This window comes from Bos javanicus, chromosome 1 (assembly GCF_032452875.1).
Source record: "Bos javanicus breed banteng chromosome 1, ARS-OSU_banteng_1.0, whole genome shotgun sequence".
Classification (NCBI taxonomy): domain Eukaryota; kingdom Metazoa; phylum Chordata; class Mammalia; order Artiodactyla; family Bovidae; genus Bos; species Bos javanicus.
Genome location: NC_083868.1, coordinates 93,681,164 through 93,701,895, shown reverse-complemented (window position 1 = coordinate 93,701,895; position 20,732 = coordinate 93,681,164). Strand labels below are relative to the sequence as shown.

Genomic DNA, 20,732 nt, shown 5'->3' with positions numbered 1-20,732 from the left:
CAGGGGATTTTCCCAACCCAGAGACTGAACCTAGCTCTCCCATGTTGTAGGCAGATTTTTTACCCACTGAGCCCCCAGGGAAGCCCAAGAATACTGGAGTGGGTAGCCTGTCTCTTCTCCAGGGGAGCTTCCAGACCCAGGAATCAAACCAGGGTCTCCTGAAGGCAGATTCTTTATCAGCTGAGCTACCAGGGAAGCCCAGTTTCTCCCTAGTGAAAACAATTTAAAACAGTTTCTAGTTATCCTTCAAGGGAATATCTGTGTACATATAAACATGTGTAAGTTTAATTCTTTTTCTGTGCAAATGAGGTGATGCTTTTCATATTGTTCTGAAATGTACCTTTCTTCTTAATCATGTGTGTTACATAATTTTAATGTCCAAACATATAGATCTATCTAATTCATTTTAACAAATGTCTAAGACTGAATTGGTTCACTGCTAATGGATGGATGGATTTGATGGATGTTATAGTTGCCATTTTTTTTTTTATCATTTCATTTTTGGAATGACTTAATGATTATATTGTTATCATGGGCACTTGGTCATTTCTGAATCTGAAGATGGTTTAGATGGATCTCCATGAAAGGTATCAGATCAAACATGGGTAATATAGTTGCCATCACTGCTTAGTGATGAGATTTTGGAAAGGTGGAGTTAACTTACAATGTTTCTGTCATTATATTTATAAGATGGATGTATTTTAAAATAAGAAAATCAGCCCTTGATGTACAAGGTGATTAGGAGAACACAGTGAAGCAATATATGTTTCTAAAAAGATTAAGTCCCTTTTAAATGTAAAGTAGATTTAGCGACCCATGCTCTTAATAGATGGAGAAGGCAATGGCACCCCACTCGAGTACTCTTGCCTAGCAAATCCCATGGACAGAGGAGCCTGGTAGGCTGCAGTCCACGGGGTCGCTAGGAGTCAGACACGACTGAGAGACTTCATTTTCCTTTTCACTTTCATGCATTGGAGAAGGAAATGGCAACCCACTCCAGTATTCTTGCCTGGAGTATCCCAGGGACGGGGGAGCCTGGTGGGCTGCTGTCTATGGGATCGCACAGAGTCAGACACAACTGAAGCGACTTATCAGCAGCAGCAGCTCTTAATAGAGTTATATAGCTCAAACATGGGCTGTGTTATGTGCCTCAGTCATGGAAAAATAACTTCTGGCAATTTTATTTGATTATGCTTCACTTGATCTGAGATTTAAGGGATGTCTGAGATCTCACTGGGCAACACTCAAGACAGTGGATGAATCTGCTTCTACTTCCTCCTTTAGTTACTGTTATTACAACTGGTCCTGTGAGCCCACAAAAGCAATCCTACTGTTGGAGAATTTTCTGAAGCTTTTAGTCATATTTGTCTACTGTAAACTGTGGATGGATAGAGAACAGTAAGTCAAATCAGATATGTATTTAGTTGTGTAACTTTGTGACAATTAGGTCTTTGAAAGTGCTAAGTAGGATAAAGTACACACAACATCTAGCAAAGTTCCTGACAGGCTCATAGTCATTCAAATGTTAATTCCCTCATAATACACAGATAATCAAATTAATTGTAATGCAGTAAAGGTAATGGAATTAAAGAAAAATCTCAGCAACTTTGTTTTACTATAAAATCATTAAAAATTTATTGTACAGAACTGAAAAAACTTTGTGTATGGTTTGGTAAACTGATAACTTACTATTGTATTTGTGAGCACTGTATATTTTCAAAAAGTTCAGTTCCTTCTAACAGCTCCTGTTTTATCAAGGTTCATATTTTATGGACTTTTGCTTTGGGGAATAAATAGTAAAATATCTGTAGGTATTTCTCCACGCCTCAGACGGAGAACAGGAAAGGGAGCAGGTATGGCTTGGCAACTTTTATCCTGTGCTCCAAGCTCAGCTCGTTCCTTTTATTTGTATTGTTCCTTACCACCATGAATGAAAATCGTTACAGGAATTTCTCAAACTATAGCCTTATATCTTGTTACCACACTTCAGTTTCCCCCTTTAAGTATTCACAATTAATTAAACTTTTTTTAAAAAAATGTGAAATCACTATCCAGTATTAAAAAAAAAAAAAAGATGAGGGAGTTTTATATTTACAGATATGGAAAAACTTCCAGATATATCATTAAGTAAAAAAAGCAGGGAGCAAAACAGTTAATTTAAAATATTATCCTTTATGTAAAAAAGAGTAAAAATGCATATAGTTTATAATTGCTCATGGCTGTAGAAATAATTTTCTTGAATTTGCATGGAGAATACAGAAACAACACACACAAAACTGAAAAGTAGTTATCTACAGGATTGGACATAAAAGGAAAGAACAGGCAGTTAGGGGTAGATGAGATGGGACCATGACTTTTCAATGTACTTTGATATTTATTGATTGATTTTTCAACTTTGTGAATGAATATCTATTTACAGGATACACCAAATTAAAAAAAATTTTGAAATTCATAGTAGATATAGAAAAATGCATTATAAATGGCATGGAGTATAAACCTGAAGGAAATCGGTCTTGGTAGCACATTTTTTTACTGTGGCCTGTAACTTAAGACAAGTTACTGAGTCAGTCTTCCTGGCCTCAATGTCCTCACCTGCTCCACGGGAACAGGATGCAATAGGTTATCTCATGCTGTAGATGTCATCTGGGTTATATTTTAATTGAGCTAAGAAACTGCATAATCTAGAGCTACTGGATTAATCCCATGGGTCACTGAAAGTATGGAAATCTGTTTTCTAATATATTTTCCATCCAAAAAGTTGTCATAATATTTCTTTGACAAGGTCCCTTTTATAATGTTCTTCTGTGTCTTTTAAAAAGTAGAGACATTGTGTGACATAATTTCTCTTTAAAGTATTTGATTATGTAGCAGTTTTCCTTAGAGGAATTTAACTTTTCAACAAAAATTTATGCCCTAAAAGTAGTGATAGAATTTATGGAGTACCAACTATGTGGCAGGTCGTGTGCTAAGAAGTTTACATCTGTAATTTTCACACCAATCCTACAAAAAGTTACTTTTATACATGTATTTCTTCTTGAGGAAATAGGGCTTAAAGACATTTAGATGACAGAATAGATATTCTAAGTATAAAACTTCAGTGTCAACAGATGTATTAGAAAAGGTAAGGAAGATGAATATTAACATCTCTCTATGGAATATGTTAGCTGTAGCGCTGTCTAGAGGCAGTAAAAGGCTAAATAATTTCCTTAAGTCTTTTCACTGACAGACTGGGTCTGATAGAGGGTGTGTATCATGGGAGCTTCTCTTGTCTGCCTACTTTCCCACAGGCATGCTGAACAGAGAGACAGACAGAGAGTAGTGGACACAATGAGATAACCACTCAGTGATGCACACATAAATGGGAGCAAGAGAAAGGCACACACACACTCACAAACAAACCATACCCACAGGCACAAAAAGAGAGAGAAAGGGAGAAATGCAGAACGAGATATGCATGCCATCTAAAACAAACTCAGAGACAGCCACGATAGAGATACAGTGAGATGCAGTGGGGAGGCTCACAGAGGAAAATACACACAAAAATACAAACAGAATGGAACACAGAGTGTCAAAGACATTCGGAAGCAGCAAGAGAGACTCATAAATGGAGACACAGAGAAATATATATGAAAGAGAAAAAAAAGCAGGTGCCTGGTCAGATAGATACACAAGGCAGAGTGAAGCATGCAAATAAGCAGCAAGACATAACTGGGCAGAGTCTCATACATTCAGAGCCATTTAGACCAAAGCAAAGTGAGTGACATGTAACTCCACAAGAATGAAACGCATGTTTAACTAGACAGAAAAACTCACAGATGCTCACACACAAAGAAATAACACAGACAGAAGCAGATGTAACATCCATGCACGCAAAGATAGGCACACACATAAACGGGGAGAGAGATATAGATATCCACAGTCTGTAGACAAAGAGAATAAGACTTTAGTTCTTTATATAATAATAGTCCCTTGCTTCCCTGGCTCCTACGCTAGACAGAAGGTCAAGAATTCCTCATTTCCCAGGCCACAGATGGTGCCACTACGCTTGGATCACTGTACTCTGTTCCTGTTGCATTTTTATACTTCTGTTTATTTCATTATGTTCTAGGGAGCAAATGTCTCTCACTTTTTGATGTTTATCCCCTTTGGGTATTTCTTGACAATTTTCACATCTTCCTTATGTTACACTCCTTAATTACTCTAAAACAGAAAGTTCTGAACTGCTTCACGCTGGGTTCATTGTCTAAAAATGACCCTTCCCAATTTAGGATTTCCTGCATAGCCTTTTTTCTTCCATTATGTGCCATAGTAAAGTAGATATCCCTGCTGATAGCTGAACCCCGAAGAATAAAAAATTTTGTTAGAATCAAATAAATTTTATTTATTCACACCAGTATAGTGTGAAGTACTTTGAGATAAAGATTATTTCTTTAGTAGATTTATAAATATGAAAGCAAAGGAATAGAGCTACTTAGTATGTTTAATGTCACATATGTGTTTGCATTGATTTTATTTACATATATGATAGTTTTACCTTCTATTTAAATATTCCCACAAAATACAACTTTATTTGGAGTGGGCAACTTTGTTTCTTCTGGGCATTGTCTTCTCAAAGAGAAGGCATCGTTAGCCTTGAGCTTGCAATCACACAGACATTTACAGCTAATAGGTGTCATAGCCAAGCATGTACGCAATGTGGTCAATTTTAATGTATTTATGGACAACTTTTCATTTACTCCAGTTGAGAGTCAAAACAGAAAAAAAAGAGTCAAGATTCCCCAAATAGAAAAGAATCTAGAACACAAGTTTTTCTCAAATTTTAGTCCATGGACCTCAGTCATCATTAAATTGTTGGATTCTTGGCTGAACCATGACCAGTCTCAGGAGAAAGGGGAGGTAAGAATTGTGATTTTTAATAAGCTCCTTAGGTGTTTTTCGGAGAAGGCAATGGCACCCTACTCCAGTACTCTTGCCTGGAAAATCCCATGGACGGAGGAGCCTGGTGGGCTGCAGTGCATGGGGTCCCGAAGAGTCAGACACGACTGAGCGACTTCACTTTCACTTTTCACTTTCATGCACTGGAGAAGGAAATGGCAACCCCACTCCAGTGTTCTTGCCTGGAGAATCCCAGGGACGGGGGAGCCTGGTGGGCTGCCGTCTATGGGGTCGCACAGAGTCGGACACGACTGAAACGACTTAGCAGCTAGGTGTTCTTATGCACACTTTTGGAGAAGCACTGTCTGGCGAACTAAACTGTATTGATTTTTTATAGGCATTAATTCTGAAAAATAAGTTCAAATGCAGAAAAAGGGCAGTGTGAGAAAGCTTTCCAAGTCTGAGTTTTGTACATTGAAATTGCCCTGAATCTATCTATTCAGTTTCCTTTCTTCCTTTTTTAAGATGATGAACCATTTTAGTCTTTTTATGTTCTTGTTCTCTTGTGAGGTTTTTCATTGTCCATCTGCTTAATCAGAAATGTCTGGAACAATTTAGTTGCCTACAGATTTCTACTCCATTTCAACAAAATTATGTTGAAATTCATTTGCTCTCAATGAAAAGTAATCTTCAGATGAATCACAAAGGATAAATGAACTCTAATTCTATGCAATTTAAACATTAGCTAGTGTTTCTTAACATGGCCAAGAAAAGCCATGTTTTAATACTAAATAAATACAGATGTGTGTGCTCAGTCACTTCAGTCGTGTCTGACTCTTTGAAACCCCATGGACTATAGCCCTCCAGGCTCCTCTGTCCATGGGATTCTCCATGCAAGAATACTGAAGTGGGTAGCCATGTCCTCCTCCAGGGAATCTTCCCAACCCAGGGATCAAACCTGCATCTCCTATGTCTCCTACATTGCAGGCAAATTCTTTACCCACTGAGCCACCTGGGGAGCCCAAATACAGATGCAATCCTATTCAGAGGGGAAATACATAGGGATGGTAACTTAGAAAACACACATTGGAGTGATTATTCTCTTGTAAATGGAATTTATTTATCCAAATAATTCACCACAGGGTTTCAACACTGCAACCTCTCTTAGTGTATCTAAAACTTACAAACATTGATTCATGTGCAAATTTTTGAAACACATCTCTTGCCTGAAGTCAAGTGCATATTTTTTATTGCTTTAAATTTTAATACATTTGTATCCAGTTTTTTTTAATTTTATTTATTTATTTATTTTTGGATCCAGTTTTCTATAGTAAAAAAATTCTGTGATATTCATGACATGGCTGTTTATCTAAATATGAAATATTTCACGAAATCAAATGTGATTTCCATATTTGAAAAAATGTGCTTGCTGTTTTCATTGTAAAAATATTGGAGATTAAATATAAAAGCATTTATATTTATATGGGTACATTTTTTTTTCTTCAAAGGCATTCTTGATTGCCAATAGCAAAATATAAGTATTAAATATGTCATCTTTGATAAGTATTGTTATTTTGGACTATCTTGCAAAAAGTTGCCTGATTTGTGGCATTTTAATGGCTTAAAGGGTAGAATGAAAATATGTGGAAGGAGAAATCAATAAAGCATGGGGCTTCTTATCCTGCATTGATTCTTGTAATCCAGTAACTATTAAATACTTGAGAGATAAGCCTGTTTTAAGATGGCATGTTTGTATTTTGAAGATCAAATGCCTTAATTTTGCTCATGGGTTTCCCCAAAACACAGTTCATGCACAAAATAGAATGCAAGCTTTCACTGGTCATGCTTCCTATTATAGATATTCTTAAACTGAGCGTCTTAAAGGCTCACTGTGAGTGGAGTTAACCCTCAAGCAACTGCTTATTATAGTGTGATTTCACCTTTTAAAACATGTTACACATTATAAAATAAAGCTAGAATGTCTGAGATGATAATAGAATGAACAAGAATATTTTAATGTTCAAATCATTTAAAAGCATAATCTCATACTGAATATCATTCTTAACCTTTCTTCAAAAATTTTTTTGGCGTCTTAACTGAGTAAAGAATGAGAAATGCTAGCTGTCTCAAACCTGTCAACTCTCTTCTTGATGATTATTATTACAATGGAAATAAAGAATTGTTATGACATTTTACTTTTAAATTTTCTGTATTTTTTTATAATGCTACAAATTCAGACCTGACATTTTTCCAAAAATGATAAAAAAGCAAGTTTTTTTTTTTTTAATTTTCATTTGCTGGTAATCATTTTCAAATCTATAATGGCTAGATATCAAAAGGGTAATAGTTTTATTAAATACATTTGGAATGTTTACTTGTGTAAAGACATCATAAAATACCTATTTTATTGTACACTTGCCCTAGTATCAATTAATCTAGTTTTTTAATGTTTCAATTACTATTTAATATTAATTTTTAATATTTAGTGTGTCCTTAAAAATGTTCCAGAGACTGGCTTAAAAGTACCAGATATATTACCACTTTTTAAAAAAAAAATTATTTATTTATTTTTGGCCGATCAGGGTCTTTGTTGCTGTTCACAGGCTTTCTCTAGTTGCAGCGAGCGGGGGCCATTCTCCAGTTGTGCCCGGGCTTCTCACTGTGGCGGCTTCTCTTACTGCAGAACATGGGCTCTAGGGCACATCACGCAGCCGTCAGTGGTTGTGGTCTGTTGGGCTCAGTAGCTGCAGCCTGCGGTCTCTAGAGTGCAGGCTTGTTGCTTGTGGCACATGGGCTCAGTTGCCCTGCGGCATGTGGGATCTTCCTGAACCAGGGATTGAACTGATGTCCCTTGCATTGCAAGGCAGATTTTGACCAGTGGACCACCAGAGAAGCCCTATTACCACGTTTAATATGAGCTTCATAATATTTCTATTCCCAATTAACAGATGGATAAATCAAGGACCAGGGTTTTCAAGTAACTTGCTTAAAGTCTGACAATATGTAGGACAGTGGAACCAGAATTCAGCAACAGGAAATCTGATTCCAAAACTTGTTCTTTATAGACATATAAGGATACAAGTGGATTTTAATTTTAATAATTGTCTTAAGTATATATGGATTTTTTCTTTAAGATAATACAGATACTTTTCTTTTGAGTATGTGATGCAGCCAGTTCTTTGTGTCATAACTGTGACCTTTGTAACTGGTAGTCCCCATGATTTACTCTTCACTTACTAATAATTGCGTAATACAAGGTTCCTATGTTACATGAGAAAAGCCTTTTGCAATATGTTCATAAACATCATCTTATTTGATTCTACAATAATCTCCTGAGATGGATAGAAGGCATTGTCTTTTCCTTTCTACAGCTAAAGCAAGGGAGGTTTAGAGATGTGAAGTAAGTTGAACAGCGTCACACAAATTAAATAAATGGTGGAGTTCAACCTAAAACCTAGTTCTTTTGTTACTAATGTGGGCTCTTTCACTACAGATCCTGGCAGGTGTCATTTTGCGGCGAACCATCTCATGCCTGTAAGGCTTTTGGGTACTGTGAGAGCAATTGTTCATAGCTTCATCTAGGCTCTAATGTACCTGTGGGGTCCATAGCCCTGGGTCAAAGTAACAGATTTGGTTCAAATGTGATATTCTCCATCTATATAGATCATGCTTCCCGACTTCTTCCAGGCTGCCTTGCTTGTATAAAGCTAGTTTCCTGCATACTCAATGTCTCTGTTAGGGACAGGACATCTATGAGACTCCTTCCTTCTGCAGAGCACAGTACTCACACATGTCTTTATTTTTTTTAATCCTGTGTATACAGTCTTGTTTCTCTTTCCTCCTACCATAGAAGAGTTACTCAGCATATCTTATGCTCTACTTTCCCTCAGTTGTAATTGTTTCATTTACTGTTTTCTTCATCATTTCAATGCATCTATGCCCTGTAACAGATTAGAAGGAGAGTGAGTGAGGAGTCTCAGATTTCAGATATAGATATCCATCTCATTGAGATTCTCTTGGATTTTAACTGCTATTCTATTGATATCCCTAAATGCAATTTTTAAAACATTTTTGTGATATTCTGTGAGGGCACAGAATAGTCCTGATGGTATGAGTTTCAGAATAATACAGATCTGGGTCCACATCCTGGCTCCCTGTTTACAGAAAAAGATACTGGACTAATTTGTTATTTTTCTATTCTGTAGACTCCCTCTCCAACTCACCTGTTAACAGAATAATAATAATCCTGGGATTTGAAATAGTTATGAGGAGTCAGTGTGATCAACCATGTGGAGTAGTTAATATAGTGTCAGTTTTCTTGAACAAGTTCATTAGTTTCTATTTCTTAAACTATTAAGTAAAGATAATATCACCTACTTCACTACAATAGCTAGTATTTTGGTTGCCTGTTTACATTGTATCAGATAAGCAATTTGATATTTTTGACTAGTTCTTATAACAACTTCATAGGTAGCTGTCCTTATTAATATCCTTATTTTACAAACCAAGAAATGAAGAAATAGAGAAATTAAGATCACAGAACTTGTAATTAGCCAAGGCAGGATTTGAACTAGATAGCAGAGTTCTAGAACCTCTACTTTAATCAGTATGCTGAACTTCTTGGCTTAGCCTAACTGTTAAAAATATATGAAAATCCATTATTTGTTAGACACAAGATCATCCAGAAAGCTATTTCTGGCATATTGTCATTATAGATAATAGGGAAATTGTTCTTAGGTGCAGAAGTACTTTAACAGTCTTACTGGATTCTATTCTGTTGACATTTTCCAGCTTTATATTTAAAGATGCTTGAGTAATACAGAGCATAAGAACATTGCAAAAGTCACATAGCTGGTAGATGACTGAGTGGGAATGACCTAATTCTAAGTCCTTTTTCTTTAGAACCTGTTATGAAAGGAAGTATATGTGTGAGTGTGTGTGTATGTGTGTGCATGTTAAGAATTTGTTTTGAGTCAATGGATAGGAGAGAGGTGAAAGACAAGCAAAAATTTAACCAAACTTCTCTATGTTAAGCCCTTTCCTAGGTGCCTTAATTATTACAACAATATTTAAGGGGCATTGGCATTGGGCTGCTAAGAAATCTATGAAGTTAAAAAACATGTCCAAAGTTACACAATTGGCACATGAAAGAGTCAGTATTTGAACCTATATATATATATATATATATATATCTGTCTCTAAACCTATATATACAGGCTTCTTGGTGGTTTATGGTAAAGAATCCTCCTGCCAATATAGGAGATGCTAGTTCGATCTCTGGTCCTGGAAGATCCCCCGGTGAAGGAAATAGCAACCCACTACACTATTCTTGTGTATAGAACCCATGGACAGAGGAGCCTGGTGGGCTATAGGCCATGGGATTGCAGAGTTGGACACGATTTAGCATCTGAACAACAGCAAACAACAAACAATGAAACACATACACACACACACACATATCTGTCTCTAAACACATTCACAATACCAAAAAGTATTACTGTATATTTTAGGAAATACATTTTAGAGTCATAGGCTTCTGGGTTTAGAAACGTCTTTCAGATTAGTCCAGAGGTAATATTTAAAATATAAATTTTCTAGTCAGAAAGACTATCAGCCTATATAGCGATGTCTTTTGGTGCTGGGAGCCCCCTGCTGTGCCAGGCATCAATCCTTTAGTTTCGTAAATCTGCTACACTGGAGACATCTGGGGAAGGGGCTAGAGCTAAAGCATCTGAGGTGCTAGAGTAGAGGTTTCTGGACAACAAGTAATTTGCTGACCTGTACAGAGCATTTTCTGGACTACAAAAAAGGCAGAATGCCCAAGAATTGATGTCTTCCAACTGTGGTGCTGGAGAACACTCCTGAAAGTTCCTTGGACAGCAAGGAGATCAAACCAGTTGATCTTAAGGGAGATCAACCCTGAATATTCACTGGAAGGACTGATGCTAAAAGTGAAGCACCAGTATTTTGGTCATCTAATCTGCACGACGACTCATTGCAAAAGTCCCTGATCCTGGGAAAGATCAATGGCAGAAGGAGAAGAGGGCTTCAGAAGATGAGATGGCTGGATGGCATCACCTATGCAATGAACATGAACTTGGGTAAACTCTGGGAGATGGTGAGGGACAGGGAGGCCTGGCATGCTGCAGTCCATGGGGTCACAAAGAGTCAGACACGACTGGGTGACTGAACAACAGAGCATTTCACTATTTCATTGGCCTATAAGGCTGTGCATTAGCCCTAGCTGCTCTTGCTCTTATTATTATTTTTTAATTGTTTAGTTTTTATTTCATAATCATAAATTTAACTTTGCAATCCATCTAAACTTGGAAGGGGATAAGGAAAATATGGAACCCAAAGAACTGTAGTGAGAGCACAAAGATTATAGGATATTTCAAGCAGATGGGGGTGAATGGGTACCCTCCTGGGCTACAGAAGGAATGGTCTGGTGGTTAAGTAAACCACAATTCAAATTTATTAGATTTGTCCACAGTCAGCAATGGTGATCTTCTTGCTGGTCTTGCCATTCCTGGACCCAAAGAGCTCCATGGCTTCCACAATATTCATGCCTTCTTTCACCTTGCCAAAGACCACATGCTTGCCATCCAACCAGTCAGTCTTGGCAGTGCAGATGAAAAACTGGGAACCATTTGTGTTGGGGCCAGCATTTGCCATGGACAAGATTCCAGGACCTGTATGCTTGGATGAAATTCTCATCACATTTCTTGCCATAGATAGACTTACCACCAGTACCATTATGGCATGTGAAGTCACCACTGTGCTGTCTTTGGAACTTGGTCTGCAAACAGCTTGAAAGAGACATGGCCCAAGGGCTCGCTGTTGACAGCGATGTCGAAGAACATGGTGGGGTTGACCATGTCTAGACAGCACAGGAGGCTCTGGGGTGGCTGTGTCTACAAGGCCTCTTGCTCCTCTTTTAAGTCAGGTTGAATACTTCATTTGTCTGCACTTAAATTATTCCATAGCAATTTAGTTTACTAATAATATTCAATGTGAGGAAGTTGTCCCTCTTAAGTTACATTACTTATTTTGTTTAAATTCTGTGATCCTCGTCCTTCCTAGTCTATTGGCTTGTTTTTAATATTTTTTCTGGTTTTTCCATTTAAAGGTGTTTCTGTAAATATTTATTTTTATTTAAAGTTTAATTTCAATGACTTCTAAATAAAATACTGGTTAGGGAAGTCCTAAAGGCTTTTAGTTGTAATATAATTATGATAAGTCTATCAGTTTGTGGTTTATTTAAAAAATATCTATATTATATCTGATACTTCCACACTCAGTTTTTCCATTTTCCTGCTTGTCCTTTATTGCCATGTGGCTTATTTTAAAGGAGCTCATTAGGTAAGAAACCTGAAATCTTGACCTAGCGCTGCTTTTGACCAGCTCTGGGGCCAGGTAAAGTCATTTCACGCTCTACTTTCGTTTTGTTGAGGACCTGTGAAGCGAGGATTTGATAGTCACTCAGTAGGGTCCCTTTCCAGCTCTAGTGTCTGCCCTATGAATCTGGCCATTTGATCACTGGATTCAAAAGTGTTTCTACAGTATCCAGTGTAAACTTGACATTTATTACATCAGGTGAGAAAGCACAGAACTGTGTCCCCAACAGATTCGAGATCACATGGTAAGAGAGAGTCAACCCCTGTGGGCTTGAGTACATGGAGTAGAAAGAGTAAAACTGCTTCATTGGGGATCACAGATGATTAACAAGGACAGGCATGCAGGAGACTGGAAACTCACATAGTCATCTCAGGAACACACATTCAGCCACTAGGCTTACCTAGGACTTCAGCATTAGAGGACTTGCTTCACTGTTTTCTTTCCCAGTGAGACCCACTTGGATAATAGGATCTTAATAATTACTGGCTCAATTTATTTATCTAACTCATGGACCTAAAATAGAGTGATGTCCATGAATCAAGGTATTTTCACAATCAGGTCTTGCTGAGGCATATAGAACTTACCTGTAGTTCATATCCCGAATACAGCAGTTGAGGCAGAAAAATACAGTAGTACTCCTTTTTTCAGGGTAAAAACTTTTTACATATTATTGTTGAGGAGATGCCCTATGATATCCATCTCATCTTCTCCTCTCTGAGTTTATTATAAATAGAACTTTAAAGAATTAATGCTATGGGATAAAACACCCAAGATGTGAGTGCAAGAGTGCGCTTCTGTGAAATAGTGACGAGACTTACAATGGGAAGAGAAGCATTCTATTTTTATTATTTGGTTTTTCCTCACATATGTTTGGTAAGAACATTTAACTTATGCTCTCTTAAAAATTTCAGTTATGCAGTACACTGTTATCACCTAAGGCTGTAGTTATCATGTTGTGCATTAGATCCTCAAACCATCTTCATCTTATAACTGAAAGTTTTTACCCTTCTCTATTTCTCCCACTCCCAGACCTTGCAAACCCTACCACTTATTTTTATATTTTTTCTATACATTTGACTTTTAAGCATTCCATGTGTTAATTGACACCATGTAATATTTGTCTCTCAAGAGTCTTCTCCAACACCACAGTTCAAAAGCATCAATTCTTCGGCGCTCAGCTTTCTTCACAGTCCAACTCTCATATCCATACATGACCACTGGAAAAACCATAGCCTTGATTAGACGGACCTTTGTTGGCAAAGTAATCCAGTACTTTGGCCACCTCATGCGAAAAGTTGACTCATTGGAAAAGACTCTGATGCTGGGAGGGATTGGGGGCAGGAGGAGAAGGGGACGACAGAGGATGAGATGGCTGGTTGGCATCACTGACTCGGTGGATGGGAATCTGAGTGAACTCTGGGAGTTGGTGATGGACAGGGAGGCCTGGCATGCCGCAATTCATGGGGTCGCAAAGAGTCGGACGCGACTGATCGACTGAACTGAACTGAACTGAATATTTGTCTATTTGTCTTTCTGGTTTGTTAACTTAGCATAATGCCCCCCAGGTTCATCCATTTTACTACAAAGCAGACTCTTTCTTTCTTTTCTGAAGCTGAGTAATATTCTATTGTGTGTATATATGGGCTTCCCTGGTGGCTCAGATGGTAAAGAATCTGCCTGCAGTGCAGGAGATCTGGGTTCCATCCTTGGGTCGGGAAGATCCCTTGGAGAAGGAAATGGCAACTCACTCCAGTATTTTTGCCTGGATAACTCCATGGACGGAGGAGCCTGGTGAGCTACAGTCCATGGGATCGCAAAGAGTCAGGCATGACTGAATGACTAACACACTAACTAAAGGGTGGGGTGGTAAATATATACACTCCATTTTCTTTGTCCATTCATGTGCCAATGGGCACTTAGCTTGTTTCCATACCTTGTTATTTGTGGATAATGCTGCTATGAACATGGAAGTACAGACATCTCTTTGAGATAATGATTTCATTTCCTTTGGATGTATACTTAGAAGAGGGATTGCTAAATCATATGGTACTTCAACTTCTAACTTCTTCAGAAACCTCCATACTCTTTCCATAATGGCTGTCCCTATTTACATTCCTGCTGACAGTGTATAGGGGTTCATTGTTCTCTACATTCTCTCCAGCATTTGTTATCTCTTGTCTTTTTGATAAGAGACATCCTAAGAGATGGTGAGGTGATATCTAGTTGTGGTTTTGATTTACATTAACCTGATGATTATTGATGCTGAGAACTTTCTCATGTACCTGTTTATAATTTGTAGGTCTTCTTTGGAAAAATGTGTATTCACGTTCTGAATATTTTTATTGTTGTATGCTACAGAGTTGAATGAGTTCCTTATACATTTTAAGACATTGACTTCTTATTGGATATGGGGTTTACAATTGTTTTTTCCCATTCCATAGGTTGTCTTTCGTTTTATTGATCGTTTCCTTTCCGTGCAGAGTTTTTCAGTTTAATGTAGTCCCACTTGTTTATTTTTGCTTTAGTTGTCTTCTGGTATCAGATTAAAAAAAAATCATTGTTAAGATCAATGACAAAGATGTTTTCTTCTAGGAGTTTAATGTTTCATATTTTTTTTCAAGTCACAATGCATTGTGAGTTTTTATTAATGTATTATTAATTTTTATAATAAATGTATTATTAATGTATTTTTAATAATGTATTATTATGTTTTTGTGTATGATGTAAGATGGGGGTTTATTTCATTCTTTTGCATGTAGTTGTCCAGTTTTCCCAAAATTGTTTATTGAAGAAACTCTCCTTTCTCTATAGTATATTCTAGGTTCCACTGTTGAAAATTAATTGACCATTTATGCATGTTTTTATTTCTGGAGTCTTTATTCTGTTCTACTGATCTGTGTATCTATTTTTTATATGAGTGCATACTGTTTGATTACTGTAGCTTTGTAATACAATTTGAAGTCAGTAAGTGTGACACCTCCAGCTTTGTTATTCTTTCTCAAAAGTGTTTGAGTTATTTGGAATCTTGGAGGTTTCATACAAATTTTAGAATTTTTTTGTTCTATTTCTGTGAAAAATGTCACTAGAATTTTGATAGGTATTGCACTGAATCTGTAGATCCCTTCAATTAGTATGGGCTTTTTAAAAATATTAATTCTTTCAGTTTATGAACATGGAATATCTTTCCATTTATTTGAGTCCTCTTCAATTTCTTCCATCAATGTCTTATAATTTTTACTGTATAAATATTTTGCTTGGTTAAATGTATTACTAAGAATTTTAATTTTTTGATGGTGTTATATATCAGATTGTTTTCATAAATTCTCTTATATTTCATTGCTATAGAAGCACAACTGATTTTTATATATTGATTTTATATTCTGAAACTTTACTGAAATAGTTTATTAATGTTAACAATTTTTTGGCTGGTAACTTTAAAGGTTTATATATATGATATCAGGTCATTTGCAAGTAGATAGTTTTTGCTTATTCTTATATGATGGATATATTTTATTTCTTTTTCTTGGCTAATTATTTTGGATAGAACTTCAAATACTATGTTGAAAAAAGTGGTGAAAATAAGCATCCTTTTCTGGTTTCTGATCTTAGAGGAAAGCTTTCAGTAATTCACTACTGAATATGATTTTACCTATACACTTGTCTGTTATACAGAACGCTTGTTAGGCTGAGATACCTACCCGTTTACAATTTGACAAAAGTTTTTTTTTTTGGTTTCTTTTTTTTTTTTATCATGAAAAGATACTTAATATCTTTCCAAGTACTTTTTCTTTCCAAGATACTTTTCCAAGTACTTTTTCTGTATCTATTTAGATGATCTTTAACTTATATCTTTTACTTTATTAATGTGATATCATCACATTAATTTGTGAATATTGAATCATCCTTGAATGGTTCAATAAATCCTTGAATAAATCCCATTCAATCATGGTACGTGATTCCCTTTAATATATTGTTGAATTTGGTTTGCTAAAATTTTATTGAGGAGTTTTGCATCCACATTTATCAGGGATATTCCTATACTTTTCTTTTTCTGATACTTTTTCTGATATTCCTGTACTGTTCTTTTCTGTAGTCTGTTTGTTTGATCTTGATATCAGAGTAATGCTGGCTTCGCATAATGAATCTTGAAGCATTCTCTTCTCTTATCTTTTTTGGGAGAGTTTATAAAGAATTGGTGTTAGCTCCTCTTTAAATATTTATTAGAATTCAGATGTGATTTATTTTGGAAAGCAGTAGAATGAAAAGATGAAATCTAGAAAGAATAGGAGTGTCTTATGGTTCACTCTTGGGCATTTAGTCTAAGATAATACAGAATAAGGAGATAGTAAATGTTTTTAAACAGAGTAGTGAAACAACGAAAATAGTGTTTAATAAACACTAATCTGAACTGTATTTAAAAAACATATTTTACATGATTTGTTTCCATTTTGAATTTTAAAAAATCGTATTTTTGCTCATGAATTTCTAAAACATCAAAATGAGTGTTAAACTATGTTTAGTTTTCATCTGTCTTTAAAACTATTTTAAAACTCACAGTACAAAATTGCTGTACATGCTTTCACATTCCCATTCCCTTGGAGTGCTTGCAATTTTAGTCTTAGAAAGAGTTGAATGTGTGTACATTTTAGTTGACGATAATTATTAAATCTTCTTTTTTGGTTCACAACTATTGTAATCTACTACTTTGAAGATTTATGGACTACAGGATGACTTGGGAGACAGTCTAGAGTCTGGACAACAGTGGGAGCAACTATAAGACTACTAGAATAATTCAAGCATGCGGCAACGGTGGCCACAGATCAGGCTAGTAATAGTTTGGGGGAAAAGTGACAGGAACAAAATTTCTCTTGAAAAATTAATGAAGTCTGGTTAAGGCAAAAGGGAGGAAGAAGGAATGGTTCAAGACTATTTCTAGATTTATAGTTTAGAAACAAAGAAAAAGCAAAACCTATGATAGGAGTTAAAACTGACTTTGAGGTAGACATGCTGGCCATCCTGATATACTGAGATGGGAATGAAATCTCCAAAAAGGAATAAGCTTGTGGGCTATATTTTTCTATGAATATAAGAATAATTAGGATATATTAATTTTCTGTGTGTTGATTTTCAGGCAAAATAAATCCATGTATGGATTTAATAGAAAGCTTTAAAATATTTATAAAATCTCAGATATGCTAGTATCTTAGATTTCATTTTTTGGTGACATATAGCTACTTTTGTCTGATAAAAAATATAATCCAAAACCTATATAAAGTTTCCTCTGTCACATTTATTAGAATGACTTTGCCTCTTTCTGATTTTCTGTTTAAGATTCAAATAGAGCAGAGTTTATCAGTTTGTGCTTAAATCTTTTAAATGGCTTCATGTTGCTTTTAGGATTAAGAAAAAAATTCCCCAGGCTGAAAGAGCTGCATGCTCGGAATGATGCCTGTCTGTCTCTTCATTGTCATCACTCACTACTCTGTTCTACACCATAGTTGGCAGCCACACTGACCTTCAGTTTCCTTCTCATTTTAAGACTTTGCATGTGCTATATTTTTCTGTCGAACATCTTCCCACACTACTTACCCATTTGCAGCTTTTTCTCCTGCTTAGTACTCACTTATCCTTCAGTAATCAGGCTACACTGCACTTATTCAGTGAAAACTGCCTGGGCTCAACCAGATCCCTTTGTATAACATCTGCTAACATCAAGACTTAATATCCTTAACACAGTTTTTGAATATGCACTTATGTGTGTGATTATTTGTTCAGTGTTTCTTTCTCCACAAAAGGAATTTTCATAAGGGCAAATGTCTTGCTTTTTTGCCCACCGTATATCTAGAGGACGGAACATAATATATTAAACATTTGTTCAATGACTGAATATTGGCAGCCATGAGAGGGAAGTTGGACTATTGATGCCATCCCAATCATCTAGCCAAGTTGAGATATCTCTGAGCATCTGATGGCACTTGTATCCTCATCATACTCCAAGTACATCTCTGGATAATATGTGGAAAGCTAGGGCAGTACAGAATGTATCCTCACAAAGTACTGAAGGGTTTATATAGCAGACAGCCACATTGTCCCAGATGGGAAAGGAACATTATTCTGACATTCTTCAAGCTATGCAATATTGCATGTGCATTTTTTTTTAAATCAAACAAATATAGTGTTAAAAAATAAAATGAGCATGTATAAATTTGGTGATGCTCAGATTAGGGGTTAACCTAGTTTACTTTTTATCTAGTTAAAAATTTTCTCCCAGATCTTATCATTTTTATTTTAGACAGGATTGCTTTTGACTTTAAAGTGTTACAGTCAAAGTAATTTTATGAAGAAAAAACTCACTTTTCATATAAATATAAATAAGTACTTCTTCAGTTCAGTGTTATTTAAAACACTAAGAACACTATTTAGAACACTCTGGGACCAAAATTGTTCTTCCTCTGTTTCTGGATTCTAACAACAGTGTCTCTTTTTTTCCCAAACATCATGTTTTCATCTGTATTCTTCCCTAAAGAACTGTCTGAGGGAATATGTTTTGTGTTCATATTGGCAATTTCTTCAAACACAAGGGTAAATATAGAGAATGCTACTGCTTTCATAACCTTGGAAATCAATTTCCATAGCTTGTGTACATATGAACCACTACCATAAACAGTCAGCTTACCTAAAGGATACTGAAACGTCATGAATGGCATATTAGTGCTATCAAAATTTGCACAATAGATGGATTCTTTGAAAACTATCAGTTGTTCCAAAGTTTGCTTCTAGTATCTCATTACAGCTGTTTGCATTACATTTTAATTTTATCATAATGTGGATTTATGGCATTATTCAAAAATATTTTTTAATTGAAAATTTTTCAGGAAAATATTTTTGGTATAATATTTTGATACATGTTCATATAATCGATTGTTTAAGAAGAGTGATAACTTTAAGTAGTATAGTGTTAGTAAATTAATGAGTATTATTCCAAGTCAATTACTTTCCCGCATTTCTACATTCTTAAGAGATATATATTGCAGTTATATTAAATAGAATAAATTTCAATGGGTAAAATTTAATACCTTTTCAATGACACCAATTGTTGTGATATTTGATTTTTAAAGTCATTGTATTTAAATGTTTATCAATTTGGAAAAAATCAGATATAATAATATACTTGTTTTTATTTAAACTGTATTGAAGTCTAGTGTTGTCCTCCATATATTCTTCAGACATAGTTAGATTTTTACATCCTTGATCTTAGTTTTGTAAATAAATTTGTCCTAACAACATCCCTGAAAAGATTTAGCTAGCTTCCAGTGGCTCCAAAACAACAATGACTATGTTCTTAGATTTTCCCATTCTGTGGAAACTGCCTTAGGAATCTTTTACAGTCAGTGTACCTCAAAGGCTGTTGGGTAAAGAGGGTGGGGAAAGAGTACAGCAGTGTCTTTAGCCAGGGTTCTCCATCTCCATGATGATGGGACTCACTGGAGCCGGGAGCTCTCAATAATTCTAAAATTTCCACACGTATTCTCTTAAGAAGGACACATTTCTCATGGACAGCTTTCTGAATCAGAAGCTAGTGATACCCTCAACCTACTTGCCTTTTTTTGCAGATATGTGTGACACAAAGTATGAATAATTTCTGCTGAATTGAACCTGTAATGAAGGAATTTATAATCAGTTCTAATGTATTTGAGACTTAAAGTATATTAGACCTTCATCAAAGGGAATGATAAAAAGCAGCTTTAATGTGGGTGGATAGTAATTATTTCGGTGCTCATAATTATTCTACAGTTAACTACAGAGAAATGCTGATATTTTTATTCCTTTTTCAAAATATAAAAGGCACTGTGGTCAGATTCTGAAATGTAAGAATGCATCATGCATCTTTTGTAAAGGATGATACTTTGAATTATACTTACGTTAATGGAAAAGGAACTATTTTGGATTTAAATGAGTTCAAAGTTCATGGTTAGAAGTTCCTGTACCTTTCTTAGTCCTATTGTTTCATCGCTGAATCTATTTATTGGCTGTGGGAGATATAAAATATAGTAATTACTCTCACTTCATTTCTAAAAGACATGCGATCTGCTTTCCTATTAACTCTCATAAGAGTTATGAGTGAGTTCCTCAAGGAGGACAGACCCTATGGAGTTTCAATATAGAATAAATCACTTCCACACTCAGGTTTTAGAGGACTCATTTCCTTTATACTTTGGTGATTTAAGATGCCCATTTAAACTGCTGGTTTTGAAGATGCACTATTTGTAGTTTAAAAGAAGCATAAGCTGTGGTTGGAATGTTGATAATGATTGTTATTTATGATGAACAGTAAATATTTTGCCCTTTGAGGAAATCATGGTGATCAACTTGCTGGAATGCATGGTCTCTAAATAGTGGTTGCCTGTTTTTGTTAGAAAATGAATGACAATTACCCCTTAAAATATTTCTACTTAAAA

General features: G+C 35.7%; 1 protein-coding gene and 1 pseudogene across 6 annotated transcripts in view; one reads left to right on the top strand and one right to left on the bottom strand.

Annotated features, from left to right (window-relative positions):
* The window catches only part of NLGN1 (neuroligin 1), a 956,715-nt gene that overhangs the window by 406,203 nt on the left and 529,780 nt on the right, over positions 1–20,732 (top strand). The window lies entirely within an intron of this gene.
* LOC133247107 (peptidyl-prolyl cis-trans isomerase A-like) lies at positions 11,328–11,769 on the bottom strand (annotated as a pseudogene).